The sequence below is a fragment of the Bufo bufo genome, chromosome 1, assembly GCF_905171765.1.
Source record: "Bufo bufo chromosome 1, aBufBuf1.1, whole genome shotgun sequence".
Lineage (NCBI taxonomy): Eukaryota > Metazoa > Chordata > Amphibia > Anura > Bufonidae > Bufo > Bufo bufo.
The window spans coordinates 132,733,066-132,748,280 of NC_053389.1; the positions used below are offsets into that span (position 1 = coordinate 132,733,066).

The 15,215-nt window shown below is 44.3% G+C and overlaps 1 protein-coding gene across 4 annotated transcripts in view; it reads left to right on the top strand.

Moving 5' to 3' along the window:
- Positions 1 to 15,215, top strand: part of KCNAB2 (potassium voltage-gated channel subfamily A regulatory beta subunit 2) — a 240,356-nt gene that overhangs the window by 140,996 nt on the left and 84,145 nt on the right. The window lies entirely within an intron of this gene.

The following is a 15,215-nucleotide window of genomic DNA, read 5'->3' on the forward strand; positions in this document are numbered from 1 at the left end:
TCCGGGCACGCTCGTGTGAACCCAGCCTTAGACATTAGAAAAGGTTGAAAATGTATGAGTGCCACTGAGTAAGGGCGTAAGAAACTACACCACTATAATGGCGGTAAGGTAGTAATATATGTATAATAAAAGAATACACAGAGTGCTTTTTTAAGGAGTCTAGTGCCACCGCAGCGTACATGAGGGATATGCCGATTATTCTGTGCCTGTATTTACCTGTTGTCTCAGAAGCGTCATGTTTCACCATTGTGTATAGCAGAGTAGAGCAGCGATGACATGAAGAGCTAATATCCTGACTCCAATCAGTCATCTCTGCTCCGAACACACCGCTCACGGGTCACCGCTCATTTCCCGGGCAATGATTAGCAGCAGATTACATCTGATTGTGAATGTGACTCACAAAATGAAAGAGCTTTGTCCCTTTAAAATTACAAAAAAAACTCTCAAAAAATTATCCAGTTATATGGATACCCAGTAAGTGATGGCAGATCTTTTCTGAAACTGCCACATGTCACCTAGTTATGTGGTGGTGGGGGTCCCCTCTTCTCATAATTGGTGCGGTTGCCTGTAGTCTGACACCCCCGCCCCCCAATTTAGCATTTACAACCTGTGTGATCACAAGACAGCGTCAAAATCCACCGCTAGAAAGTTGTTCACTTTGGATGCCGCGGACCTGCTCGTGGCTTAGCTCCACTGAATGGACTGCAAGCGGACACCCACCACAGCTTCAAGTAGCGTCTGTCTGGACTTTGCGCAAAAAAGAGAAATGCGGCCTTATACCAGGGTCCGTGACGCAATTCCAGCAGCATAAGCCGCCATGTGAATGGCTGATACAAGTGTGTCTTTTTTTTTCCGCTGCCACCATTAAGCCTCATGCACACGTCCGTGGTCCACGGACCGTGTGATTCCGGCCTGGATTTCTTCTGAGTGCCGCAGTACAGTAATACACTGGTATGATCTATATCACGGACGTGTGCATGAGGCTTTACAGCTCCCACAGAGGTGGTCACCCAGATTTTTTATTCTTCTGAATGACTAATCTGTCTAGGGGTGCACAACCTTTTCTGGTTGGGGGCCACATTGTCAAACTGAACCAATCCTAAGTGCCGAAAATAAAACTAAAGGGCTTGACATATTGTACATACAGTATCTACCATAAATGTCTGGTTACACTTCTATGACTCCCATCTAATCGGAGAATACCTAAAAGATACATGTGAGCAACCACAAGGCCTAGACGTTGAGGGCCACAGTTTGTGCACCCCTGGTCTAGACTACTGATGAGCAAAGCGAGCGTCGTATACTAGATCCGAAGCCTCTTCGCTCAAAACTTAGGATTAATGCTGTACGGAGATCAGTCTCCATACAGCATTAAAATGTGTGGCCTCCGGTAAGGAAAAGTCAGTTATTCCCAATAACTTTGGTATTTGATTTTTTAAATGGAAAACCACTTTTAAACTGCATCTGAACTCTGCTTCAGTTGGGGCCAAAGCCAAGTTCGGATCCAAGTTTAAGTGGTTTTCCATTTTAAAAATCAAATAACGAAGTTATTATTCAGTGAATAACTGACTTTGCCTCATCGGAGGCCATACATTTTAATGCTGTACGGAGACTGATCCGTGTGTTTTAGCCGTCTGGGAAGACTTGGTTGGCAAACCCTTAGGCCCCTTTCACACGGGCAAGTATTCTGCGCGGATGCGATGCGTGAGTTGAACGCATTGCACCCGCACTGAATACCGACCCATTCATTTCTATGGGGCTGTTCACATGAGCGGTGATTTTCACGCATCATTTGTGCGTTGCGTGAAAATTGCAGCATGCTCTATATTCTGCGTTTTTCACGCAACGCAGGCCCCATAGAAGTGAATGGGGTTGCGTGAAAATCGCAAGCATCCGCAAGCAAGTGCGGATGCGGTGCGATTTTCACGCACGGTAGCTAGGAGACGATCGGGATGGAGACCCGATCATTATTATTTTCCCTTATAACATGGTTAGAAGGGAAAATAATAGCATTCTGAATACAGAATGCTTAGTAAAATAGCGCTGGAGGGGTTAAAAAATAATTTAACTCACCTTAATCCACTTGATCGCGAAGCCCGGCATCTCCTTATGTCTTCATCTTAGCTGTGTGCAGCAACAGGACCTGTGGTGACGTCACTCCGGTCATCACATGATCCATCAAATGATCTTTTACCATGGTGATGGATCATGTGATGGACCATGTGATGACCGGATTGACGTCACCACAGGTCCTGTTCCTACAATCAGCAAAGGAGACAGAAGGAGATGCCAGGCTGCGCGAGCAAGTGGAGTAAGGTGAGTTAAATAATTATTATTTTTTTTAACCCCTCCAGCCCTATTTTACTATGCATTCTGTATTCAGAATGCTATTATTTTCCCTTATAACCATGTTATAAGGGAAAATAATACAATCTACAGAACACCGATTTGGGTACCAAACATGCGCGATTTTTCTCACGTGAGTGCAAAACGCATCACAATGTTTTGCACTCGCGCAGAAAAATCTCGCGTGTTCCCACAAATCACCCGCACATTTTCCCGCAACGCCCGTGTGAAACCAGCCTTAGTTGGGAAAAAAGCCCAATGTTACCCAGCTTTCCCATAGTCTGATATAATGAAGATTTTTTATAAATATGGTAGAGGAGGCTGATTTCCTACATAGTTATGACTTCTTGCGTGTAGAACGTCTCTCGTTACAATGACCAGAAAGCATGAACTTAAAACCATTCTCATAGTGGCGGATTCTAGGAAACCCGGGCGATTAAGTCAGATTATGACTGAGATGATCCCTTCCAAGTGTAACCCTTTATAGGGTAGGAACATTGCACATGTATGAAGAACAGAGAAATCTAGCTAATTCGGTACCCAGTTACTGACAGCCTGATAATCCAGCACGGATTTCCAGCGTAGAGGCACAAAATAATATGGAATTTCCTAAGGCCAGAAGCAGAAGACTAAGATTCCTTGTGAGGAACAACCACACCCTTGGCCTAGCAAACTCTTGGCCTTTTTTTCTTATACAGGGAGTGCAGAATTATTAGGTAAGTTGTATTTTTGAGGATTAATTTTATTATTGAACAACAACCATGTTCTCAATGAACCCAAAAAACTCATTAATATCAAAGCTGAATATTTTTGGAAGTAGTTTTTTTTTTTTTTTTTTAGTTTTAGCTATTTTAGGGGGATATCTGTGTGTGCAGGTGACTATTACTGTGCATAATTATTAAGCAACTTAACAAAAAACAAATATATACCCATTTCAATTATTTATTTTTACCAGTGAAACCAATATAACATCTCAACATTCACAAATATACATTTCTGACATTCAAAAACAAAACAAAAACAAATCAGTGACCAATATAGCCACCTTTCTTTGCAAGGACACTCAAAAGCCTGCCATCCATGGATTCTGTCAGTGTTTTGATCTGTTCACCATCAACATTGCGTGCAGCAGCAACCACAGCCTCCCAGACACTGTTCAGAAAGGTGTACTGTTTTCCCTCCTTGTAAATCTCACATTTGATGATGGACCACAGGTTCTCAATGGGGTTCAGATCAGGTGAACAAGGAGGCCATGTCATTAGATTTTCTTCTTTTATACCCTTTCTTGCCAGCCACGCTGTGGAGTACTTGGACGCGTGTGATGGAGCATTGTCCTGCATGAAAATCATGTTTCTCTTGAAGGATGCAGACTTTTTCCTGTACCACTGCTTGAAGAAGGTGTCTTCCAGAAACTGGCAGTAGGACTGGGAGTTGAGCTTGACTCCATCCTCAACCCGAAAAGGCCCCACAAGCTCATCTTTGATGATACCAGCTCAAACCAGTACTCCACCTCCACCTTGCTGGCGTCTGAGTCGGACTGGAGCTCTCTGCCCTTTACCAATCCAGCCACGGGCCCATCAGTCTGGCCCATCAAGACTCACTCTCATTTCATCAGTCCATAAAACCTTAGAAAAATCAGTCTTGAGATATTTCTTGGCCCAGTCTTGACGTTTCAGCTTGTGTGTCTTGTTCAGTGGTGGTCGTCTTTCAGCCTTTCTTACCTTGGCCATGTCTCTAAGTATTGCACACCTTGTGCTTTTGGGCACTCCAGTGATGTTGCAGCTCTGAAATATGGCCAAACTGGTGGCAAGTGGCATCTTGGCAGCTGCACGCTTGACTTTTCTCAGTTCATGGGCAGTTATTTTGCGCCTTGGTTTTTCCACACGCTTCTTGCGACCCTGTTGACTATTTTGAATGAAACGCTTGATTGTTCGATGATCACGCTTCAGAAGCTTTGCAATTTTAAGAGTGCTGCATCCCTCTGCAAGATATCTCACTATTTTTGACTTTTCTGAGCCTGTCAAGTCCTTCTTTTGACCCATTTTGCCAAAGGAAAGGAAGTTGCCTAATAATTATGCACACCTAATATAGGGTGTTGATGTCATTAGCCCACACCCCTTCTCATTACAGAGATGCACATCACCTAATATGCTTAATTGGTAGTAGGCTTTCGAGCCTATACAGCTTGGAGTAAGACAACATGCATAAAGAGGATGATGTGGTCAAAATACTCATTTGCCTAATAATTCTGCACTCCCTGTATAGAGGACCAGTCTCGTATCATGAGGTGTGTCTTAGGAAGTACTTGTACTTGCTAAAACACGTCGTGATAGATGCCAGTTCTGATTTACTTTTTCCATTTATTTTTATTTTTATTTATAAAATATATTTACAGCTCCCACAATGTTAATTTTGTTATCTCTAATGTCTATCTCATCTTCTTAATTGTCGTCTGTCTATCCCATAGCTATCTAGCCATTCATTCTCCATGCGTGTTTATTAGTGGTTTTGATGTATGGATAGATATGAGAGAGATTCCCAATGCTGCTATATTTTGTCTATTTGTTTTATCTTTTTCATTTTTCACCCATTTAAATGCTCTTAGTATCGGTATGTTTTGGATCGCTCGTGCAGCAGGGTTACACAGCAGCAGGTGGTATCTTTACCAGCAGCTATAAATGGCAGATGGGGTAATTATCTCGGCCACCACTGACCTTTCTGTGACTGCCTAAAAGAAAACAAAATATTTGTAGAATTCAGCACTGGTTCCATGAATATTCTTGGGTTAATCTTGTTCATTCTCTGCCATGAATAATACATTTCCTTTCCATTATTATACCTTGCTGTATATATTGGATGATGGTGGGTGTGATGAGATAATCTGCTGTTACGCAGACCATGGTGCCAATGATTCTTCAGCAGTACAGGCATTCGTAATTTCCAGATTTAATAATCCTGACAAAAATTTAGTCAGTCTACATTTAAAGGGGTTATCCAAAATGAAATGTCCCCCCATACGCCCTGGCCCCTTACACACAATGTACTTAAACCGCTCCCCGGCACCCACATCGCTCCTGATGCCCGCACGGCCGCCACTGCATCTGCTTGTTGCGCGGATGAAAACATCTGGTGTCGGGGGGGGGGGGCAACCGATGGCAGCCTCGATGGGAACGAGCCTCCCTAGCGTCACCCGCAATGCTAAGGTGGCTCGTTCCTGTCACCGCCTGCTATTGGCTAACCCCCACCCAGACACCGGATGCTGGGGAGTGAGGTAAATACATTGTGTGTGAGGGGCCCAGGAATATGGGGGCATTTCAGGTGTTGGATAACCCCTTTAGGGTCCATTCACACGTCCGTTGTTTCTTTCCTGATCTGTTCCGTCTTTTGCGGAACAGATCTGGACCAGTTCTGTACCCATTAATTTTCAATGGGTCCTGAAAAAAAATGAGACATTGAGCTGTCCGATTTTTTTCTGGACCCATTGAAAATGAATGGGTACAGATCTGGTCCAGATCTGTTCCGCAAAAAACGGAACAGATCAGGAAAGAAACAACGGACATGTGAATGGACCCTTAAAGTGGGCCTGTAACCACTGCTGAAATGTCAGTTTTTATTTTTTGGAAGAATTTTATTCTCCATGTCATTCTAGAGCACCCCTTCATATTAGGCCTCATGCACACGGCCGTGTTCCGCGGCCGAGAGCGGTCCGTGGTAACCCGGCTGGGATTCCTTCTGACAGCAGGAGCGCACGGCGTCATTGGTTGCTATGACGCCGTGCGCTTCATGCCGCCGCTGCTGTACAGTGATACACTCGTATGATCTATACGAGTGTATCACTGTACAGCAGCGGCGGCATGAAACGCACGGCGTCATAGCAACCAATGATGCCGTGCGCTCCTGCTGTCAGAAGGAATCCCGGCCGGGTTACCGCGGAACACGGCCGTGTGCATGGGGCCTTACTCTTACATTTCTCCATTCCTCTATTATTCCGACTAGAGAACCTACAAAAGAACACTGAGAGCTGATGAACTATAAAAATATTGTTTTATTTAAATACGTAATTAAAAGCATACAAAGAGATGACAGACAAATGCACAAAGTGCAGCACAATCCTGGGAGAGTTGGTAGAGTACAAAAAATGTAAAAAGACAGAAGTGACCCAAATGTAAATATATCTTAATGAAGCAAAGTTACCATATAAAGCAGCGGTCCCCAACCGCCGGGCCGCGGCCCAGGACCGGGCCGTGGAGGATTGTTAGCCGGGCCGCGGCGATCAGGGCAGTCCTTAACTCTGTACTAATGAAGCGCTTCCATTATGGAAGCGCTTCATTAGTACAGAAGGACCAGGGAGCGGTGAAGGATCTGTACTCACCGCTTCCTGGTCCTCGGCTCGGCTATCGGCTGTGCAGGGCTGCGCACAGCGTGAGGTCGCTCTGTGACCTCACGCTGTGCGCCGCTATACGAAGCCAGCCGACAGCAGAATGAAGAGGATCGCGATGGTGACCAGGAGCAGGAGAGGTAAGTGGTTTTTTTATTTTATTTTTATTTGCACTGGGGGCTGATGGCTGACCTGGGGGACATGGGGCTGACATGAGGGACATTGGGCTGACATGAGGGGCTAATGGGGGGCTTATGGCTGACATTGGGGGCTAATGGGGGGGTTTATGGCTGACATTGGGGGGGGTTTATAGCTGACATTGGGGGGGGTTTATGGCTGACATTGGGGGGGTTTATGGCTGACATTGGGGGGGGTTTATGGCTGACATTGGGGGGGTTTATGGCTGACATTGGGGGGGTTTATGGCTGACATTGGGGGGGGGTTTATGGCTGACATTGGGGGGGGGGGGTTTATGGCTGACATTGGGGGGGGGTTTATGGCTGACATTGGGGGGGGGTTTATGGCTGACATTGGGGGGGGGTTTATGGCTGACATTGGGGGGGGGTTTATGGCTGACATTGGGGGGGGGTTTATGGCTGACATTGGGGGGGGTTATGGCTGACATTGGGGGGGGGTTTATGGCTGACATTGGGGGGGGGGGTTTATGGCTGACATTGGGGGGGGGTTTATGGCTGACATTGGGGGGGGTTTATGGCTGACATTGGGGGTTGATCTGAACCATTGGGGGTCTGATCTGAGGTCTGATTAACATTGGGGGTCTGATTGCTGGTCTGACCTGAGGTGTAATGAAAAATATTTTTTTCTTATTGTTCTCCTCTAAAACTAGGTGCATCTTATAGGGCGAAAAATACGGTACAGTGCAGCAGAGACCATAGTCCGTTTATATAGTCATTATATAGTGTTATATATTTTAATATGCACCTTGTGTTTTGTTATGCGCGTGGATCAGTCAGCCCCGCCCACCCCCTAAGCACCGCCCCAGAACCGAAAAGAATTCAGAAGAATGGAAAAATATACATTTTCTTCCTTGTATATTGAAAAAAAATATAGCTGTCTTCTAATGGCAAAGAAAGGTCTAAAGTGCCCTGTGAAAAATTAATATCAAATACGTGGAGGCTGGCTCTGAAATTAGTTATTTGCAGTTAGGCCTCATGCACACGACCGTAGTTATGTTACGCATCCGAGCCGCAGTTTTTGCGGCTCAGATGCGGACCCATTCACTTCAGTGGGGCCACAAAAGATGCGGACAGCCCTCCGTGTGCGGTCCGCATCCGTTGCTCCGTTCCGAGGCCCCGCCCAAAAAATATAGCATGTCCTATTCTTGTCCGTTTTGCGGACAAGAATAGGCATATCTACAATACGGATGCGCGGTTTGCGAACTGCACAAAACTGCACAGTCGTGCCTTAAATAGGCTCATTGCCTAAACTGAAAAATTGGCCTGGTAAGGAAGAAGCAGTCTGACAAAAATGCTATTCTCTGGCCCATTAGAAAGGTAGTGTAAATAGTAGTGATGGTAATCAGCTTAGAATACTTTCACACTTGCGCTTTCCCTTTCCGCCATTGAGATCCGCCTTAGGATTTCAATAGCTGATGAAAACGCTTCAGTTTTGTCCCCATTCATTGCCAATGGGGACAAAACTGAACTGATGAAACAGAATGCATTCCGTTCCGTTTGGTTGCGCTCCCATCGCGGACAGAATAACGCTGCAAGCAGCATTTTTCTGTCCGCGATGTGGTGCGGAGCAAGACGTTCTGACACACAATGTAAGTCAATGGGGACGGATCCATTTTCTCTGACACAATAGAAAACAGATCCATTGGTGTTCATGACAGATCGGTCATGGCTATATAAGACTTAATACAACCGGATCCGTTCATGATGGATGCATGCGGTTGTATTGTAACGGAAGCGTTTTTGCAGATCCATGATGGATCGGCAAAAAACGCTAGCGTGAAAGTAGCCTTACTGGTGCCTGTATTTTCAAGTTATTTACTTCCCTCTGGTCCTCCGCTGTGTCATGTGACCGACACTGACTCACCAACCGACACAGCGTCTTATGTGTGGAGAGGAAGTCAGTGTCTCTATTTATTCCTATGAAAGCCTTGATGTCAGTCTCTTAGGGATGAATAGAGACACCGACGTCCTGTCCACTCATAAGACGCTGTGTCAGTTGGAGAGTCAGTGTGTCAATCACATGATGAGAAGTGGATAACTTCACTGCAACGCACATCATCTACTTTTCTAAGGGGCCAAATAATTAAAATAGTTGTTGGAGTTCTTCTTTAATAAATTTCTAGTAGTAGTAACTGAGGAATGGAACAATTCAGAGTTATATGAAAACATGTTCCAGAATTATTTCATGAAAAATAAAATTATTTAGTAAAACCGACATATCAGGAGTGTTGACGGGTCCTCTTTAAGGCTCCCATAAACATGGGCCAACAATCTAATGTGTATAGAAAACTCCTCCCTTTCCCCCAGTACATGTCTGGGAACAGAAGGGATTCAGAGCATTGAATTTCAATGCCCAATCTTTTTGTTCTCCTGGGATGTTGGGGTTTTCCTCTGTCCACTCGGCTATCTCCGCTGCTCCCATAGAAATGAATGGAGCGGCGGCACACATTTCAAACCAGCCGCTATGTCCTTTTCAGGGGAGCATCACAGGATACAGGGGACCTTGTTCTCGTGATCAGTGGGAGTTCCAGTGGTAGGACACCCACCAAGCTGATAGGGGTGTGGGACCAACACAGATGTCTTCAGCTGCCAAGTGCACATGTAACAGGTCAGCCAGAAAATACTCCCTCAGACAGCCCTGTGATTCTACTAATAATTGCACTAGCTATATATTTCTATGAATCTAGAAGAATGAATGAAAGGTGACTGGGCTGCTTTTCTATGAGCGGAGGAAGGGATCAGGACATGTCGGTCCACCACTGAACGCAGGAGAAGGTAAACCGTAAATTTCAGCCACAGGAGAAATAGCAGAGGGCACTTCCAGGGAGGAAAATGTAATGTACACAAATAAAAATGAACCATATTTTTATTGCATGTATATTACAGTAATGCTCATGTGCAATCCCCTGTTTATTGCATAGTAATGTTTTTGTGAGGTAACCGATATTACGTGGCAAGTTAAAAAAAATTTGCGGTGCGGAGGCACGGAGAGAAACCCCACGGAAGCACTCTATAGTGCTTCCATGTGGTTCCGTGCCTCCGTTCGGCACCGTACCAATGCGGTGCACAAACTGCCAGTGCCCGTGTATTGTGGACCCGATATTTGCGGGCCGCAATACGGCACCGGCCAACAACGTGTGTCGTGTGTATGAGCCCTTAGTGATTTGTTTTATTTATTTTTTTTTTACTTTCTTACAGCTAAATAACTGAAGAACAAGGCATTTTTCTCAGATAAGATATATTACAAAGTTTCTTAGATTCACATGTATTATTGATTTATGCAAAATTATATGAAAGTACAGTGACCATTTAACCACCTCCCGACCGCCTAACGCAGGATTGTGTCCTGCGGGCGGCCGGGTTATTCCTCCTGGACGCATCGGCGCGTCCTCTCGCGAGACGCGAGATTTCCTGTGAACGCGCGCACACAGGAGCGGGAGGTAAACGAGTACATCTACAGCCTGCCAGCGGCGATCATTCGCTGGCAAGCTGTAGATGCGATTTTTTTTAATCCTAAAAAGGTATATTAGACGCTGTTTTGTTAACAGCGTCTAATATACCTGCTACCTGGTCCTCTGGTGGTCCCTTTTGCTTGGATCAACCACCAGAGGACACAGGCAGCTCTGTAAGTAGCACCAAACACCACTACACTACACCCCCCCCCTGTCACTTATTAACCCCTGATCACCCCATATTAGACTCCCTGATCACCCCCCTGTCATTGATCACCCCCTTGTAAGGCTCCATTCAGACGTCCGTATGTGTTTTGCGGATCCGCAAAACACGGACACCGCGGATCCGCAAAACACGGACACCAGCAATCTGCTTTCCGCATTTTGCGGATCCGCACATTGCCAGAACTATATAGAAAATGCCTTTTCTTGTCCGCAATTGCGGACAAGAATAGGGCATGTTCTATAGGCTCTACAAAAAACGCAGTGTTCGCCCCATCAGGCCTGATCTTGTGCGCACACTTGCGTTCAGTCCGCCCCACCGCAGTGACAGAATTTTTTTTTTTCTGATCACTACAAAAACACTGTAAAATCGCTGCGGCGCTATAAAGATCACTTTTGAGGGGCATGGCGAGTTCATAGAAGATAATTTTTAATTTTTTTTGGCACAAGTTAGCGGAAAATGTTTTTTTTTTTTTGTTTTGTTTTCTTGTTTTTTCCTTACAAAGTCTCATATTCCACTAACTTGTGACAAATAATAAAATCTCACATGAACTCACCATACCCCTCCCGGAATCCAAATGCGTAAAATTTTTTAGACATTTATATTCCAGACTTCTCACGCTTTAGGGCCCCTAAAATGCCAGGGCAGTATAAATACCCCACATGTGACCCCATTTTGGAAAGAAGACACCCCAAGGTATTTCGTGAGGGGCATGGCGAGTTCATGTAAAATTTTATTTTTTGTCACAAGTTAGTGGAATATGAGACTTTGTATGAGAAAAAAATAATAATAAATCATTTTCCGCTAACTTGTGCCAAAAGATATTTATCTCACCCAGCATGGGTATATGTAAAAAGACACCCCAAAACACATTGCCCTACTTCTCCTGAGTACGGCGATACCACATGTGTGACACTTTTTTGCAGCCTAGGTGCGCAAAGGGGCCCAAATTCCAAAGAGTATCTTTACGATTTCACAGGGCATTTTTTACGCATTTGGATTCCAAGCTACTTCTCACGCTTTAGGTCCCCTAAAATGCCAGGGCAGTATAAATACCCGACAAGTGACCCCATTTTGGAAAGAAGACACCCCAAGGTATTCCGTGAGGGGTATGGTGAGTTCATGTAAAATTTTATTTTTTGTCACAAATTAGTGGAATATGAGACTTTGTAAGAAATAAAAAATCATTTTCCGCTAACTTGTGACAAAAAATAAAAACTTCCATGAACTCACTATGCCCATCAGCGAATACCTTGGGGTGTCTACTTTCCGAAATGGGGTCATTTGTGGGGTGTTTCTACTGTCTGGGCATTGTAGAACCTCAGGAAACATGACGGGTGCTCAGAAAGTCAGAGCTGCTTCAAAATGCGGAAATTCACATTTTTGCACCATATTTTGTAAACGCTTTAACTTTTGCGCAAACCAATATATATACACTTATTGCATTTTTTTTATCAAAGACATGTAGAACAATAAATTTAGAGAAAAATTTATATAGAAATGTAGTTTTGTTTGAAAAATTTTACAACAGAAAGTGAAAAATGTCATTTTTTGCAAAAATTTCGGTAAATTTCGATTAATAACAAAAAAAATAAAAAATGTCAGAAGCAATGAAATACCACCAAATGAAAGCTCTATTAGTGAGAAGAAAAGGAGGTAAAATTCATTTGGGTGGTAAGTTCTATGACCGAGCAATAAACGGTCAAAGTAGTGTAGTGCAGAATTGTAAAAAGTGGTCTGCTCATTAAAGGTGTTTAAGCTTAAGGGAGCTGAGGTGGTTAAAGAGGTTGTCAAGGATTAGAAAAAAAATAGGAGAGGCATGCTTTTTGTTCCAGACAGAGCGATACTCTTATCCATAGTGTATTTCTGGATACTCCAGTATTTACCTCAAAGGAACCCTTTTTGAAACTGAAGCGTGCATGGTGATCAGCTGGTCTGGCTACGGAAATTCCCGGCAATCAGCTGTTTTCTCTAGGGGAAGATGCAACCAGTGCTACATTTCCCCTGGATGCCAACTGCAGGGTTAATGGATTATTACATACCAGCTGTGTAGGATATAAATGGGCTGAATCCACCAGAGTGGGAGTCACTCTGCTCTAGTTCACGTCTACATAGCTGAAGCAATCCCAAATGGTTAACTCCCTGATCTGATGTCCATGTGCTCTAAGGGTGCTGCCGCGCGTCGTGGCTGTGCTACGCTTTGATTTTGGCCAAAAACGAAATCTAAAATCCACATGTGTTTGTTTTTTTTCTGTATCACACACCTGTGGTTATGGTGCATTTTTCCTCCAGAAAAAAAAATACAGCAGACTTAAATTACCTTAAAGGGGTTATCCAACCCCTGAAATGCCTCCCCATACGTCCGGGCCCCTCACAGAGGTTGTGCTTACTGGCACTGCTGCCACTGCATCTCCCAGTCGCGTGGATGAAAACATCTGGGTAGGGGCTTCAACCAATAGCAGGCCGCAACGGTAACAAGTCTCCGTAGTATTACCCGCGATGCTAGGGAGACTTGTTCCCGTTACAGCCTGCTATTAGCTGTCCCATGTTTTCATCCGTGCGACAGGGAGCTGCAGCGGCGGGCGTGACAAGCGACATGGGTGTCGGGGAGCGAGGTAAGTACAACCTGTGTGAGGGGCCCGGGCGTATGGGGAGGCATTTTTGTGGTTGGATAACCCCTTTAATCTAACTCTATTTTGTAATTAATGCAGTTAGTTTCGCTGTGTGCAGTGGCATACCTGCAATAGAGGCAGACCACCTGACAGCTATGGGCCCCGGGGGGATTGGGACCTGCATGGAACTTGCTCTTCTCTTCCCCATGTGAAAACACTGCAGTTTCAAACAGTTGCCCCTAGGGGGGAGTTTATTGCAAAGAGACTATTGAAGCTTCAATAGTAGTTGTATTAATTCCTATTCACTGAGCTCCCCCTAGTGGTGGCTGCACGGAGCCAGCTAGCTCTGAATAGAAGGAAAGCAGGACATTTATCAATGTATTTTTGCCAGTTTTCTGGTGTAAATACATTGAGAAATATGGTGTTCAGTATAAATGCCATATATTTGAAGCAGCTGTTCCACTTTTTCTGACATAAAAGTCCAAAGGCAACTTTTTTTTAAATTACAATCTGTATTTTATTAAAATTTATTCAACTTGATAAAAAAAAAAAATAATGAAAAAACGCAAATTCAGCAGAGATCTGGGTTGACACATGTACACTGGGAAACTAGGTGCTGGGGGCCCATACTAAGTTTTGATATGGTGTGTACGCGTGTTTTTTGCTTTTTTCCCCTTGCTGGTAGAAAAAGCACCATGACTGCAAGGACAGTATGTTTGCATTTTTTAAAGCGGGTTTTTGATGATTATTTTTATTTATTTTTTGCCACATCAAAAATGCAGCAAAGCCACAAGGTGTGGCAGCACCCTTATTGCGCATTTGAAAGGGGGTGTCCTCCTTAGATAGCCACGTTGTCACTATACCTTCCTTGTGTATATCTGTCAGGGTGGTAATACCTGCACAGTTGGTCATGTACGTTAGTTATATAGCTGTTGGATGAAACAATTGGCCAAGCAGTCTGAATTGGGTGGGGTCTGACTACTAATCATGTAATCATTTGGTGTTAATTTCGAGCAGTTATTAAAGGGGTCTTCCACTTTCCCTTTATTTTGGGTAAAGGGGACAAGCACATGTAACGCTACAATTTTGCAATGTAAACTCTTTGAATATCACTCTTCCCGGGAGCCCTATTTATCCTGCAGACGTTCCCGCTTGTGTAATATAATGTTATAGGTAGTCTCACAGAGTGGGCGTGGCCAAGATCTGCACCGTTAAACGCACAGTATGACACGTTTAATAACTTGAGCCACTTTCAGCGTCAACATCTCAAAGAAAATACATTATCCTGGCGGAGATCCAAGCCGATATAAATACAACAACAGCCTGCAGGTCGGGTTACACAATTTTAACTGTTGCCAGGATGTCATATCTGCAGATCTCATACAGATTATCCTACGTACAGTATCTGCCCCCTATTCCTGGCACATGGGAAATTGCACCGAGCTGTATACATTTCAGCGACACAGCAGGTAAATAGGGCGTTTAGCTGCCAAACACTAATCCTCCTCTAGAGGAGAAGACACCGTGCATTCCCCTTTACTTAATAATAAATGGATGGGGGCATTCAGTACAGTTGACTGGAGACCTAATTGACTTAGAGGCATGTCAAGCTCCCAGTATCACTAGAGGAGCTGTGAGCTCCGGACTCCAGAGGTCGACTTGGCTGTCGAAGAAGGAACATCTAAGGCGAGGATCTCAGCAGCATGCATGAGACCCTTGTATCCCCAGCGCAGAGCCTCTTACATGCTTCCCTGGAGGATTTCTATCAGCTGAAGTCCATCGCTACAGCTTATTTTCGTTGTTTTTTTGGAATCTAAAATTTAGTTTTTTTAAATTTTGTTAATATTTTGAAATGTGGCTTTTGCTCTTTCCCTCCTGGAGCTGTTTTTATTGTTTTTAGTTATTTTTCTCTTCTATATTTCACTAGTGCGATTTTCTTAAAGCCATGTAAATATGGGACGGGGAAAGTGTAGTTTTTACGTTTCCCGGAGAGATTGGTTTTGAAGG